The following is a 16,183-nucleotide window of genomic DNA, read 5'->3' as shown; positions in this document are numbered from 1 at the left end:
GCAGAGTCGGAGAGAGGAAGAAAAGGAAAAGCCGCGGCTGGGCTCGCGCGGCCACTTAAACATCGGGCGAATTTACGTATCGAGAAGTAGAATGCGAGAAAAGGGGGGCAGGAGGAGAAAGGAGCCGAGGGAAGAAAGAGACGCGGAATGGTCTGCATATAAAGTGGACACGAAATGAAGCGGGTTACGTCGGTCGGTAGGTGGAAGAGCATGTGTCGGTGCTTCTTCGGTGTGGAGTTTGCCTCGCCTTTTTACTCGGTGTACATTTCGTTTACATAGGATCCACGTGCAAGCGGGCGTGCAAATGCGAATATACGCTGCTACGGAACGCGTACATTGTGGCGCGTGTGTGTTACGCTGTATATGTACATGTACATGTATATAGAGAGGAACGAAAGAGGGCGAGGAAGGAGAAAAGAGAAACCGTGGTGTGTTCACGGTGGGCAGGGCAAAACGGAAGAGAGCGAACAGGGCAAGGCAGGCCATGGTGTGGCAATGCGGGACAGAGAAGGGCACCAGCAACAGGGAGGAAGAAAGAAAGGGATAAATAAAGAGGGACAGAGAAGGTGGAGGCTTGGTTAAAAGCGCGCAGGGTGCTCGCAATGGCCGACGATTTTCAACTTTTGCTATCGCCTAGCCGAGAATGGAAAATGGAGAATCCCGGCGGCGGGATATATACGCCCGAGCTGAACTCATTTACTTTGAAAGTTTCTCGAGAGCCTCCCGGCCTTCTCTCTTTCCACCCGCGTTTACCGTTTTCTCTATCTTCTTTTCATCCTGGGCGAGCCCGTTACCTCCCGACGAGATTCTACACCGGCCGGGGATCGACCGTGAAACGCCTCCGTGAAACGCGTTCCTGCCGATTATCGATGGAGATTTCATGGATTTCGCGAATTAAAGGATTAAACGCGATGGGGTGCGATCGATTCGTCGAAAGAAACGGCCGACCGCCGCTCGCTTTTTTTCCAAATTTATTAACATCTCCGTGCTATTACGCTTTCGTTTCTATCGAGTTTAACTTTTTCCTTTTAAACCAGTTTTATACATTTTTTCTATACCCATAAAAAATGAAATACGCAAACGATCGTTCGCCTCGTTTTCGATTTCTTTTCGCCAATTATAGAAATATTTTAAGAAGCTTCGCGATAGCAAAATGAATTTGCATATTATCTCCCGTTAATGGAAAAATATATTCCTCTTGCGCAAATTAATTCAAAATCCTATTAAGATTAAGATTGTTAATCTTACGAGCACAACTTCGTCATTGACGAGTTATCCCTGCCACTTTTTCCTGGCAACGAGCTACCTGCAGGAGGAAGAAAAGCACGTGTCGCATGGTCGTACCGCCAGCGAAACATCGGCGCGGCCAACTTTTGTTCACAGCTGTGACTCGATGTTTTTAACTTCTTACCAGAAAGCTGGAGCTTCTTTTCGGACCAATTCTCTACCCTGCAACAGTTGCTTATTTTCTAAAGCGTTGCAACTTTGCTCTCAAGTATACCACGAAAAACTAATTCCCATAAAACGAACAAGATTTTTTCAAGCGTCTAAGCCTACCGTGAGCATCCACTAATTTTTTAAATTTCAATTTTGTTCAATTATCGAAAAATTCCAACTGCTGCCTATTATTTTTCTGGTTACTAAATTTTCTTTCTTCACATTATGTTATTATCGAACGAGAATCTCTCGAATTATTTTTCGCTTTGCTTGAAAACATCGTTTTTCAAGTATACGTAGAATCTGTCGAATAAACGAACATTCTTCTTGCCTACGTAAGAATTAATTCCATTTGAATTGACGGAAGGCGCCTGGTCCAAAAAGGTTCACGATTCTACCAGCAGGATCTTGCGAAGGAAAAGTAGGTAGCCGGCGATAAATCAAGTCCATGGGGATTACGTGAACCTTTCTCCGCATGGTGGTGCGCGCCCCGCCGAATTCCGGTCAGTAAAAGTCATCGTAAAAATATAATCGCGCTAATGATAAGCAAATGGAATACACAACACGGGAACGTCGAGATCGGGCAGGCTAACGATCGTCAAAAGTCAGGAAGCTTGCTCGTAAATTCGTCTAAGACATTTATAGACGGACACCTCGCGTCGGAAATTCTTCCTAGAGCCTGGCAGAGGATCTGCCAACTTCACCAATAACAACCACGTACAGGAACGTTAATTTGATGCACGACCGTCGTCCATGCTATGTGCAAATTACAGCGTAACTAGACCTGACCCGAACCTGACGCCTTCTAATTATCGCGACAACTTACCACCGAGACAACGGACGCGTTACAACCCATTGGCTACCATCCAAACGCGGCTTTGAACAATTTTTTAACACGCCGATCGAATACTTGGTCCGTTTCAAAGATGATTCTGAACAGTCTCGTTTTTCATACTATCGTCCAGGAAAATGTTACTATAGAATTCTATAAAATACGTGCATGCTATAAAAAGAACACTTTCATTAAGAGCGTTCTATGCTAAGACAATATCTTTTATCGTTTGTTGCTTTATATGCCAAGAAATAAATACATCGTAATGGTACATATGATTTATTTTAATAAACACGTTCTAAAATACGCTATTCTAAAATATAGAAGACTTCTCTGGCAGCTGTTGTAAAAATAAAATAGTATTTTGCCATTCCGAATGATACTTCAAACGACGTTTAAAAAATATTCCTTTACGATTCGTTGAATGTAGAAAATAATCATAGAAGGAACGATTTTTAATATTTTAAGGTCGAAAATAGCTTTAGGAACGCATCTATGAGACAGACTATTTTCGGCAAACAAGGAAAAGCGAAATAATCAGTCGACGGAAAAATAATCATTTTTTCTCGAAGGGAAAGAAAAGAATGCATTACTCGAGAATGTTTATCAGAATGCTGGATAGATGTTGAATTTTAGCGGACAAACGGTAGCCCACGGTATGGGATCGGGACGATATCGAAATCCATTCACGTATGGTTTCTCTCACGGGATCCGAGGCTTTCCATCAGTCCCACACGGGCTCCAATGCAAATCGTATCACGAACGATGCAGGGAAGATGATACAAAGTGGCCGTAAAAATTCCTATCGCACTCGAGAAATAATGGTGGGCTGTATTCACGGGCGAATCGATCTCACTCCGGAGAATTGAATTTGTACGAAGATTTCACCGAGCTCCTTGGTATCGTGGAAATCTGCTAAAATCGAGGCGAAACAGGCACAAAACGAACTAAATAAAGAACGAAGAATTTCAAGATGTTTAAACTTTTAAATTGCCGATTGCTATGGAACGTACGCCGTGTCATCGATCTTCGCGAAGACACGGATCGATCAAACGCGTTACCAATGGCCGTGAAAGGATGACACGCGATACGAATCCGTAAACGAGACCGTCGCCTTTGTTTCCCTCTGCTGTCTAACCATTCATCGCTTGTCGTTAATTAGCAAACCAAATCTGTCCCAAGTGTCTAATTGCGTTCTAATTGTAAATCATGGCTCTATGAGGACTCGACTCTTTTAAAACTTTTTATCCTCTTCGCTGCCGCTCGTAGAATTTTTAATTCGTTGCACTCGATGATCAGATACATCAGACAAACTTCGATTAGAAGAAACCCGTCAATCGCTCAACCGGAGGAGGGTGTGGCGAGAATTCGGAACAACGATATCTGAAAAATTAAGAAATTCTAATGACGGTAACACCTCGATGAAACTCCAGCGTCTCTGAATCCAATTTCATTTTAAATGTAAATCGAGTTCGTACGAGTGCAAATTTCTTGCCGTCGATAAAATTTCTGTATTTCATTGGACAGTTAAGATCAATTTGAGAATTGCGAGAAACTATCGACGTCGTGGATAAGTGTCGTCGAAACTCGTATCGAAATTCGTCGTAGCATTCAACGAAAATCCGCATCCAGCTGCCTTTAAAATGTAAATCTACGAAGATCTAATATTCTATTACGAAGCGTATCCCCTTTGACGCTCTATCATGCAAACATTCTTCGTGCGATTTTATAGAATTTCTAATTCATTGTATTCGATCGGATCGTCGAAACTAATAGGAGAAACTTTTTCTGAAAGAAACCATCGACGTCGTTTGTCTGGGTGAAACTATCGCCGAAACTGGAGGTAACGACACGGAGAAGAGCCTGGAAAAAAGTGTATTCTATGAAATTCGGTCGGTGGTAGCATGGTGAACGGCGGCCGAACGAGTTGCGCCGGTATCGGGGGGTGAGAATCTACGCTCTTTGCCATCAGATTGCCATGAACTAATTTAGCTTCTATCCAATCTCACTGGCTCTCGTGCATTCCGCGCCGTTTTTAGATTTAACCTACCCAAATATGCAAATTGCCGCGGGAGCATAGCGAAGAGAGCTGCCGAGAAAGATTCCTCGAGGAGAATGGCCGATTCGGTTGCCTTGCTGCTCGCAAAGGGGGGATAGGGGGTATAATCCTCGCCCATGGGAGATTGTGGGCGGCCAAAATGAAAGAGCAAAAAAGAGCTGGGTATCAAGGTACACGAAGAGCGAACAGAAACACAGAGAGGCGGCGACACGGGGGCAAAGAAATGGAAGTGGAAGAGAGATAGAGAGAAAAGACGTACGAGAATCCGGTCTCGTACGAATGCACGCACATACGCAGTAGTACCGATCGATATCGATCCGGGGAAAAGTCGAAGAAAATGAGAAGTTGCGATCGTTCCAGTCGGGATCTTCGCGACTATCGCGCTGGAATTTAGATCGGGGAAATGTTACGGCAAGACTTCGTCTCTTTTTCAGCCTGATTGCGTAGAATCTTTTACGAATCGAAACGTTCGAGAAAGGATACAAGAGTATCTACGACTCAGCTGCTCAGAAACTATGACGATTAATAATCCATAAATAAGGAAATAAAGGAAAGTGTGTTATCATTACGATTTCTTAACACTCTACTTGCAGTTCATTGTTATTTGTATTAAGTAAATTTGTAGAGATAAATAATCTGTTTGTTTGAGAAATTTGGAGCTGAAAATGCATAGAATACACGTAATATGGAAAGATGTATGGAACATCCAAAATGCTTAAAATACTCGTTTGACATTCGCTAGAACAATTTCCCGTTGAAGTTCCATCTTCCTTAATTATTTTCACCATAGTATGGATCTGCAGGGATATTGGGAAATGGCGAATAGAGTAAATTACGCAAGAAGTTTTAGGTTTCTGACATTGGCTATGTTTCCTTATATTTGGCAAATAGAACTATCGGTCTTTTATCATCCAATTAATTCGAGCGATTCCCGGCTCTGTAAATAACGCCGCTACGAAAGTGACTGGGTTTATCTCGGTAGATCGGCGGGGGAATCGCGGTTACGAAAAAGGCGAGAATATACGATAGAACGTGCGCTTAAATCGCGATTTTAACGCGCTAACAAAAGTGCACGCGGTCGACGGTTGAACTTTCGACCCACAAACGGCCGGTAGCGATGATTTACGCGCGAGTTACAGTTTGTCAACGGTGCCGTGTAAAATTGTCGCTTGAACAGCCTACACGGGATTACTGAATCCGCGTCATCCCGACGAAAGCCTCTGTGCCGCGGCTTAATAAATTCACCCTTTACCGCCAGCACAAATTCGGTAACGAACACGTAACGCGCACCGATTGCATCACGCTTTGATATGCTCGAACTTTATGTCGGATTTCTATGAAATACGAACTGACGCAGCTTTTATATAGGTGCGCTATATAATTCAGGAAATAGGAGTTAATTTATCGTTATTCGCGATAGAATTTACAACAGCTATTATGAAATTCAAGACGTAAATATGATATTATTACTTTTCCCATTACCAACGATAGTTTTATTTTATATTAAAAACAAATTACAAAGACGAATGAATCAGCCTTTCTCTCTATTTCGCTCGTCTTTCACTTTGCTCGCTCCGAGCCAAATGACCGAGATTAAATATAGCGGTCGAAATTCTCCTGTCATTTGTTTGCACAGAGAGACAAGTACGAATAGCGAGTGAAATAAAGAAAAAGCCGAGTCGTGGATCTACCTAGTTAACAAAGTATTTCTAACGTCAAATTGAGTTATTACTTACAGCTTGAAAAATAATCCCCGATCGATATTTTTGTATATGTACACGCTTCGGCGGCCCAACGTTCAAAATTACATGGCACAGGCGAATTCACATTTTTTTCTGTATAAGAATAACGTAATATCTATTTATAGTTCGATCCATGATAGAACAAAGAACAAACGATCGTGAAATTGCAATGTCAAAGGGGATGATACACGAACGAGTGCAAACACTCGTCGGAAGGAATTTCGATTTGTACAAGTGCATAGAGATAAGGGTGAGCGTCGTACCGGAAAGTTGGACGGCGGACGGGGTTGAAAAAAGATTGACAATACCGGTGAAAATAAGTGTTACAGTACTTAATAATAACGTACTGGCCGAAGGCATGATGGCGGAACAAGGCGGGGCTCTCCGCGAATATTTCTGTCCGCGTAGGTAACTTAAGAGAGGGTAAGAGAGACGCAGACACCGAGAAAGGGAACCGAACGCGTTAGACAGGGACAAGATGAAGGGAAACGAAGTAAGCGAGAGGGAGAAAGATTCAGGGCCAAGAGAAGGGAAAGAGCAAAAAGGAGAGGAAAAGAAAGAAGAGGCTGACCGGCTTGTAATCGTTGTTCGATTCGACCAGAAAGGAAATCTTACGTTCCAATTCCATCCGGTTCTCTCCTTCCTACTTTAATTAAAATCCGTACAGAACCGTTTTTACCACCTTTTCGAAGGGGAACTTCAACCGTGACCGAACTACGCATATCTTCTTTATTCACCGCGTCGACTCGCGATTTCCTTTTATTTCCATCTTGCGAACTCGTTCGATCCCTATGCCACGCTATCACGCTTTCGGATAAAATCGAAACACTTGCGCGAATTTATTAAACGTCGTGTTCGCAAACAAGCTATTTTATATTCGCGGAACGATCGCACGGCGTTCGAATCGACGAACGCGAATAGGTATTATCATAGCTAAGATGTTCGCGTGGATCGATAAGGGCGCGAAAGCGCGAACACGCGTCGCGTCCTTCCCCCACGTCGTTCGGACGACCGCGTGTGCTCGATCGTTAATTCCACGTTTCCACCAATTATTCGATCTCTATTCCCCCAGTACGCGGCAAGACAATTTTATTTCCCGTAATACCGCCCGAGGACACGGTAATACAGCGGTAATATTAAGCAAGGAATTAAGAAGTCCAGCATCCAGGGGAGTCAAGACGTTTCGGCTTATTAAATGGCGATCGTTGCGGCGGAACGATGGAAATCGAACGAAACGCAGAGACTTTCTTGGAAGTTTCGTGGGGTAACCTGTTCCTTTCCGGATTCCCCGCCGTTCCGAGCTGATAATTAAGTAACGGATAAAGATCGATATTAACATCGCGTGTCCGTCTAAGGTACCGGTTCTCGACAACGTTAGCGACTACTAATATCGTAGCGACTTTATCATAGCGACAGCAGTCGCTGGCAGATTCGTGTCTCGGTTTTTACGAATTTTCTTTCCTCTCTTCTTCGACCGAACAGGCCGGCCGCAGCTTTATCTCTATTTTGCCCTTGTAGTTGCTCCTCCGTGGCTCCTTTCGAACAGAACGAGATTGCCAAGGTGATTGCACGACCGCGATTCCTCTTTCACGAGATTGCGACTCCATTAATTGGACCGGCCAAGCTACCTCCGTTAATTGACCATTTCTGAAGCGTACTTTACAGGCTGCGTCCACGAGGATTTTCGTGGCAGGACGTTCGAGAAGTTTCGCAAAACGTAAACGCGCGCTATCGAAGGACTCGAAAGAAACGCTCGAGGAAGTTTCATTCATATTTTTCGCGTTCGAAATGGATTTTGTGCGAAGGAACTTATCGTTACGTACGTGGAAAACGTTATAGCACTTTCGTACGTCGATAACTTTCTGACAGCCCGCATCGCTTATCAACGAGAAAACGCCATTGAGTCTTCGAGCAGTTATCGCTTGAAATCCTGTTCTCTCTAAGTTAGGCGTAGAAAAATGTACGTATCAGGTGCGATATATAACCTTGGTAAACAGAGTAAATGCGTTTATAGAGAGTTTTTCTTTTTGTCTTTTAGTCTGATTTCCAACGACGACGATTCGACCGATTACGAGTCGATAAAAAGCCGTAATTAACGGTTAACCGAGTGGATTGCCTCGACGAAATCGTACCTGATAATTAAATAACATGGCGATCAGCGTACTTCAGGAAGCCGTAATTCCTCGTTCTTTAATCTCTGCACCGTTAACCGAGCGTAAATCTGGTATTTGCGTTAAATCGGACACGACGTTCGATCGAATTTGCAGGAAATCTCTGTACGCGGGTGAGCTTAATCTCGAAATTCGCTGTAAAAAGAATCGGCTGGCTGGTCGAGAAGCGGGATAAGATAATTAGGATCCTCTGACGAAGGTTTACTCTTACCTCTTGTACCACGTCCGATTCGCGATGATCGATCGTTCATCGACGCTTTCAACGACGAACTTCGTCGGAAGGAAGGAAAGCGTAGGAGAAGGAAACTCGACATGCCACGAAATAGCGGAACCAGCCGCCCCCTCTAATTAGCGAACTTTCGAAATGTTCGACGAGCGATGTCCCGCGATAATCCCGATCCGATCCCCTCGGATACGCATTACCATTCGTGTATCGGCGCGCGGAGCACCGACACGGAATCGATGGAGACGGTGGAGGCGGTGGAAGTCATAGAGAGAGCTGCTGGAAATAAAGACGAGGGTATAGGTGTCGGGGGATGGACCATTCGCCGTGACCATCCTATGAAACCGAGTGCAGTCCAGGGTATAGTAGACATCCCCTACCACAGGGAAGTTTTATTGGAGATGGCCAGAGGTAAGAGCGAGACTCGGTAAGAGAGAGAGAGAGAGAGAGAGAGAGAGAGAGAGAGAGAGAGAGAGAGTGAGACGAGGCAGAGAAGAGAAAGACAGGCAAGGTAAGGAGAAAATAAGAGGGACAAGGAGGAAGAAAAACGTGCACGCTGTTTCGGCCACAACGCTGAGGATCGAAGGGGCAAATAATACGTAGGATAGACGACGGAATAGGCAGGAACGTTAAAGGATGTCCTCGACCGTGCGCATAAAAATAACGAAACGCCATTTGCCGTAAGAGCATCGTCGATGGAGCTTAGATTGTTTGGCACATTGTTTGAGGAACCGAGGCGTGGTAACGCTCACGTTGTTTCAGATAATTCCCTCGTTTACACCGTAAATCCTGGCAGTTTTAACGCGATTCCATTTCGAGACGCCAAATCGTTACGACTCCCATGGGATCGCGCCGTCTAGCGGAATCGAAACGCTCGTTCGAACGGGCTTACTTTATGGCGCGCGATAAAATATTCTTTAAACAACTGTTTCCCATGATCGGCGAATCGCGATCAAGCTGCGGTTTATTAATACTGAAAATCTTCATCGATCGTTCTTTATAGTTTCATCGATTGCGGTACATCGAACATTTTTTAACGTGGTCTGAAATAAACATCATTACGCAACGCAGAAATTCCTTGGAAAGTTGATGATAGGAAAACAGGAAGGAGAAACAAGCCATCCGTTAAAGCTTATCTAATTTATCTTTGCCTTTAAATCAGCCGTTTATACAGATATTTGCGTTCACGATCGAGAACCTCTTGGCAGAATCGCGTTTCCAGATTTACAAACCACCCTCGGCCACTCGATATTTCGTCGGCGATCGTCACGGTATCGATTCATCGATCTCGCTCGTACTATCGCCAGCAATAAGGAAAACGTGGATCGCGGTGGGTACTCGCGGAGGAACACGTTCTTCGCTTTCCCCTCGTGGCAATCGCATTTGCGCAGCCCGCGCGGGTATAAAATGTAGAGTAAATTTTCAAATATTTCGCATGCGTCTCGATGGGGCCCACGCATGCGCTGCCATGCTGGGAGAACCGGATATGTCCGAGGCGTCACGCGAAATAAGATATTATAATCTCGCAAGCGACCATAAATATTATTGCGGTGACGCCAGCATTACCCCGTAGAAGCTGTAAACTCGTGGAACGTGTTACACGGGGATTTGCTGCTACGCTCGCTCGCTTTCCGCCTCTTTCAGCCCGACTAGCCTCGGCTTTGCTGGCTCGACCTGTGCCAGCCAGCCAGCCAGCCAGCCGGTTACACAGCCTTCGCCAGTCGGTCGCGTTGCTCGACCAGTCGGTTGCTTGGCTTTTTCTTCTTCTCCGACTGTTCCTGCTGCCGTTCGTACTCTCGCCACAGTACCGCTGCTTCTTCTTTCCCCTAGCCGCTTCTTTTCTTCCCTTTTTCTTCTTTCGTTACTCGATGTCTAAGGCAGCGCATAAATATATCGTCCAGGCCGGTCCACGACGCTTGTACGACGGCTAATTAAAGGGAACTGCTTGTACGCTCGACTGACACGGCCTGGACATTGCTACATATCGTCTTCCATGTTATCGACGCACCAAAATAAGCATTATCGTTCACTCGCTAAATATTTCCACGCTTCCTCCCTCCGTTTTCGACTTATCCGCTGCCTCGCGTCCGTTTCATTGCTCTTTCGTGGGTGGACGTCGACTAGTATTTAAGTTCGCGCGCTCTGATCTTTCGCGCATTGAACGACGTCCGCCAGTGATTAACGTTTTGACGATCCAGGACGAAGAATCGAACGCTCGCGGGTAAACCGAGTGTACTCGTTCGTCGTTTTCAGACCGAATGGAATGGAACGTGGCAAGATAGCGGAGACGATCGAGAAAGTTCAAACGAAGATGTAAAAATTCATTAATTAAGAGAATAATATCGCGTGGCCGTGGGTGGTCTGACGAGGTTCGTCGAGGTATGGAGGCAGATGGAATTTTTTGTCCCTTCGCTCGTCCAGTCGTTCGCCAACCGAGAATCTTTCTCCCCTTTCTTCGTATTTGTATCTCGAACAGATCTTCCCCTGTGCTTCTTAACTTCTTCCCCTCCTGCTGACGTTTCATTCAAAATTGAAACACTTTTCAAGCTTCTTATTAACTCGCTGTCGCCATGAACGTCGCTGTCGATGCACCTCGATATTTTCAGAACTGCAACGAAAATGCGGCTTCGACACAATGGCAGATCGAAGGGACTCGTAAACCGCGAGGGAATGCAACGCGGGCGACGTAAATAAAAGGAACTGGGCGAATGATTGCGCAGGTAAATGGCGACCAGCCGGCCATTACGATCAGAAGGTAAATCAGGAAACGCGCGATTACGCGGGCCCGGAAATAAAAATGTATCGCGGCTCGTACACGCGCTTATTGCCTTCCATTCTGCTACTAGGCCGCAACACCATAAGCGGACACCGCGGACACGATTTAATATGCCGTAAATGGTAATGGCCGATAATAAAGTTTTACGAGCATAATTGAAACTATATTTTCTTCGGCGGGACTCGGCCTCCAAGCTTTCTTCCTCCGCCGTCGGAATTCGACGCTTGCATCGGCAATTTTGTCTTGCAAAAGCGATTTCAAACGGCGGTAGTTTCACTCGAACTTTATTTTAGCTGGCGTTTTATTTCTAATTTCTTTTCCGACATTTTCTTGCTAGTAGAGTTCAAAAATACAAAAAATGGATATAATTATTTAGAAACTTAAAAATACATAAAATAGGTAAAGTATCGTACGGTTTTCTTGCGCGTCATACCGACTCTGCTCGTATAGTCATCGAGATACCCATCTCCCTTGCGCATCCAGTCTTTTGGGTGCCAATTTCTTTGCATTCATCCGAATGGTAAATCGTTTCTCGATACATGTTAATCAAACTTGACTCAAACCAACTTCCGACGATGCACACAAGTAGTGAAACATGTATATGCTAACAGGCGATCTTAAAATAACGATCTTCGCGGTTCAAACATATTTAGTATTTTACAATGCCGTTCGTCAAAAACTGTTACGCGCGTTATAAAAAAAAGTCACAAATTCGATACCAAGATAGATCTTGCAACGAATCCAATTTCTGGAACTCGATACGACGTTCGTTGAAAAAGCAGATTCGCGGAAATTTCACGCGAACTCGTTCACCAGGCTCGACTTCGAGATGTAAATATATTATCGGGAGCGCGTGATCCCGATTCGACGGCGTAACGAGCGCAATTCCGAGTGTAGCAGAGTTCCTCCATTCAGGATGACAAGCTCGAGCGCGTATCAAGAGACCCTCGCGTCTCACGCTGGAAGTGGAACAATTTGTACCAGACGAAGATCCACTCTTATGACCTCGATAATCCCTCTCCGTAGCCGACTTGTCAAGGTTAAAATTGTGGTTCCGACTTCGTCCAACTTCACAACAGTCGTCTCTCTTCGTCCGCTTTAAGCGCGACAGCGTCTCCTTCGGTTCATCGAATGCGACCATACTGCCGCCTAGTTACGTTGACCGTAAGTTGGCCATTACGCCTTACGCTCCTCGGCCTATCATAACCAATGAAACGATCGTTTCTCTCGCCCGTGGCTGTCTGACGAGGAAATCGACGCGACGAAATATCTCGCTTAAGAACGGCTGACCTAAAATCGCTTTGACACCGAGGGACGCGAATAAACCGTCCTTCTCGTCGTTCGCACGCGCTATATACGCTACGACGAAATATATACCATGGACGATAGATGGAACAGCCTGGACGTACAAACATCATAGGAACAAGATTCCGTAAATATCGCTCGCGAATCCTGCGAACTGTATTATTCAAGATATCGCGAGATCTCAAAGCGTGTCGTACTTTGTCCCTTGTGGCGACTGCAGTACACATTTTTCTAAGGTGAGAAGTGACACGTCCTGTGCGTTTCATCTTCCAATTTTGAAGCTATTCCCGAAATAACCAAACGAACGTACCTCTGCTACGTAATATCGCGAAATTACTTATGGCAAACGCAGTGCCTCGTCACTTCGTCCTTCGTCTATCAATTTCTCGATCCGATTGCACAAGTACGCGACTAATGTTCGATTATCAAAGAAGAAATTACTTGCTCCTATTCGTTCATTAAAGCTACGAGAAAACGACACGAACAGTAGCAAATTCCAAAGATCAATTTAAAAAACAGCGTCCGCAACATCCTCGCATCTTTCTGCCTTTTAATTTATAGAATCGATCAATGAGGCGTCTGTGGGGCGCATCTACTTTTTTGGAAATAGGAGAAACTGTGTGTCGCACTGCCTTGGACTCTGAATTGAAAACACTTGGCGTGCAGCGGCAGAATGTCTATATTCCCACTGGACGCGCGTCCAGCGATACAAGGGGACGTTCTAACGCGGCTGGTCATCTCTATTCAGGATTGCTCGTACCCTCGATACCCCGTGCGTCTGTCGGCTTTTTTACCTCTATTTCCCCATGAAATGGAACTGCGGTGCACGCTGGCTGCTCTCTCGCTCCATCCGCACGCTTTCAACGTCCTCTCCTTTTCTCTTGGACGGCTCCTCTGCCTGCGAGCAACGCTGATCCGCTCGCTGGAGGCGCTGCTCTTCCCACCCTGACTCTCTTTTCCTATGGTTTTTCTCCCCCTCCGACTCGCATAGACCCTCTCTTCTCCACCAGCCAGCTCTTTCTCATCTGCTGCTCTCATCCCCGCTCCGGTCGCCGCTCTTACCAACCGGGCCGCACGAGAGTACATATTTTACAGGCATTCATGATGGCCGCCGCGCATCTGTGCAAACCTGTCTGCCTAGCTTGCCTCAGACAGGCTCGCCCCCCGAGCGGCAGACAGAGACTGCCAATGCTCCGTGGCCAGCCTAACTTTCAGTCTCCTTTCTCTTTCTCCGGTTTCTTCTTCTTTCTCATCCTCCTTCGTTTTTATTTCCTTTTTATTTCACATATCCACGGCACTCACTGCCCCTTTCGCGTTGCAATGTTGCGTCTTGCGTTGCATCCTTGCAGTTTCTATATACGCGCATGTTGTTCGTTTCCGCGTGTTTCGAGGCTCTTCGAGCGGTATTTTTCAACAGTTCTGAATCGATCGTGCTCATAGGCGTAGTACCGATCGAGACAACAACAAGTGGAACTTTCGACTCTATTTTCTTCTTCTCCTATTTTTCCTTCTTGCGTTCTTCTTCTTTTTTATTTCCATATCGTGCACACATCCGCCGGGAAGCTATTCGCTCAACGTCGCAGTGCTGCGTTCTGCGTTGCATCGTTGTAGCTTGTACGTTACTGTTTCCGTATAGCTCGAGGTATTTCGAGGAGCTCTAGACCGAGTTTAGTAGCGACCGAGGCAACCGAAGCTTTTGACTTTCGTGAATTTCCTTCCTCTTTCTCCAGTTTCTTCTTTTTCTGCTCCCTCTTCCTTTCGTCCCGCTCTTGTTAAATTTTATTTTCCTTTTATCCAGATCTCCATCGCACAAGCTGTTCCTTTAACATCGCCGTGCTTACAATTAGCATAGCTCTGTACTCTATTTCCGTTTCGAGATTCTGCGTTCTTGAAGTGGCAAAGTCTGTAAAGTGTCAGATGGATCGCGTCTACTAGCGATCCAGGCAAGCGGAACTTTCGATCTTTTTCATGAGTCGAGAGGTATGGAAGGCTCGCGTCGTGTTACGACGACTCTTCGCGAGGGCTTCTATCGCCCTGGATGTATCTATAGGTTAGCGTTATTGATCCGTTTGTGGGGCTGGAATCTCGAACGCTTCACGCGTGCTTTGTGTTCGAAGGGCTGCTGCAAGTGGGAACTTCTCTTCCGCCTGGAATTCTTTCGCTGTGCAGTTTCTTGCCATTCCGATCGTCTTCAATTTCTCCCTCCATCGACATCGTTGACCCAAAAGCTTCTTCAAAATTTCAAGAAACCAACCTTGAGAAGCAAGGATCGTTTTGCGGAAGATTCGAGGACGGTTTGAAACAATCGTCATCCTCGCAGACGCCAGACGCCATGCTGTTCGAGCAATCGGCACGCATAAAAGTGGACAGACGTACGGCGGTGCAAATCACGAGCGAAATGGCAGCTGTAACTGTGTAATAAGAGTGCTTGCCATTCGCTGTTAAAGGCCTCGGTTGTCCGACTATACTCTGAATAGCGACGGGTCCGATCTGTTACTCGAGGTTGACATTGATTCGAAATTTACAGATTGGCTTCGCTCGATCGAATAGCTTTGCAAGTTTAATCGACTCGGCCACCTTTCGATGAAAAATTCAGAGGATTTGCAAGTTTTTGGCGAACGAGCACGATGCTATTACGTAAAACAGCTCGCATCGATTCCAATGGAAACTGAGACAGAATAACAAAGGCTTTTTACTGGCTTCTCGACGTTAACTCGATGCTATTTCCGTAGATTTAAATTTAGCCAATTTTTATACACTTATCCGTTGTATAAAGTCTCTTACATGTATTTTGCGTGATATGAGTCAGAAGTAATCTGACGAGGTTAAACACCGTAGGAATTTGCATCAGATATCCGAGGCAGGAGATTTACTCCAAGATCGCATTTACATCGAGAGCATATTTTCTCGAATTTTCTTTTACAGAAACGATAGGAGCAAGACTTTACGTATCTAAGAATTTTCGTAATCAAATAATAAATTCTGCTATAAAGCCGTATAAATTAAGAAGCGAAAAGCTTATTAAACCGCCGGGGCCTAAAAATAAAGGTAAAAAAGTACCGATGCGTATCGTTTGTTGTTTTTATCAGACGAGTCTATTCGAGGTGTATTTAAACTGTTTATCACGAGAATGGCTCGTTATATACTAATTTGCACAAAGAGTTAGCACGAGAATCGTAATATCATAAAAATTCTCAGTCACCCGGATGCGTCGTAATTCAAGCCATGACTCATAGTAAAACCAGTTTCCTTCGTTTTACTCGCGGCATAGGGATTTTCTGAGAGCGTTCGCATCCAGCGAGCGTTGCGCGAATAAATTTATCGACGCTACGCGCGAAGCATGCAGAAAACGAATCGCGTTCGTGCAATTAATTCGGGATGCATCCAAGAAACATGTCGATTCGTTAGCGGAAGCAAATGTCTTTTTATGCTTTTATTTTAATCGTACACGAACAACTTTTACGGCCGAATAATTTTTCTCTTTTTCCACGCTTATAATAAATTAATACATATATATAAACATTTTTATCGCACACTCAATGATTATAAATTCCTAAACGGTTTAGCCATTACGGCGGTACAACGATCCTTTCGTAAACGACGAGATTAACACTTTCCTGCGATTAGTTTCTCGTAAA

The 16,183-nt window shown here is 45.1% G+C and overlaps 2 long non-coding RNA genes across 2 annotated transcripts in view; one reads left to right on the top strand and one right to left on the bottom strand.

The window, feature by feature from the left end:
• The window catches only part of LOC126926719 (uncharacterized), a 38,677-nt gene that overhangs the window by 18,293 nt on the left and 4,201 nt on the right, over positions 1-16,183 (top strand). The window lies entirely within an intron of this gene.
• On the bottom strand, positions 9,590-14,574 carry LOC126926668 (uncharacterized). The gene is made up of 2 exons (XR_007714749.1): positions 13,340-14,574; positions 9,590-11,072 (listed from the first exon to the last, which is right to left on the bottom strand). It is a non-coding gene; the product is annotated as an uncharacterized LOC126926668 (long non-coding RNA).

The sequence above is a fragment of the Bombus affinis genome, chromosome 18, assembly GCF_024516045.1.
Source record: "Bombus affinis isolate iyBomAffi1 chromosome 18, iyBomAffi1.2, whole genome shotgun sequence".
In the NCBI taxonomy this organism is placed as follows: Eukaryota; Metazoa; Arthropoda; class Insecta; order Hymenoptera; family Apidae; genus Bombus; species Bombus affinis.
The sequence above is the reverse complement of the archived record's forward strand: the minus strand, read 5'-3'. Positions and strand labels throughout refer to the sequence as shown.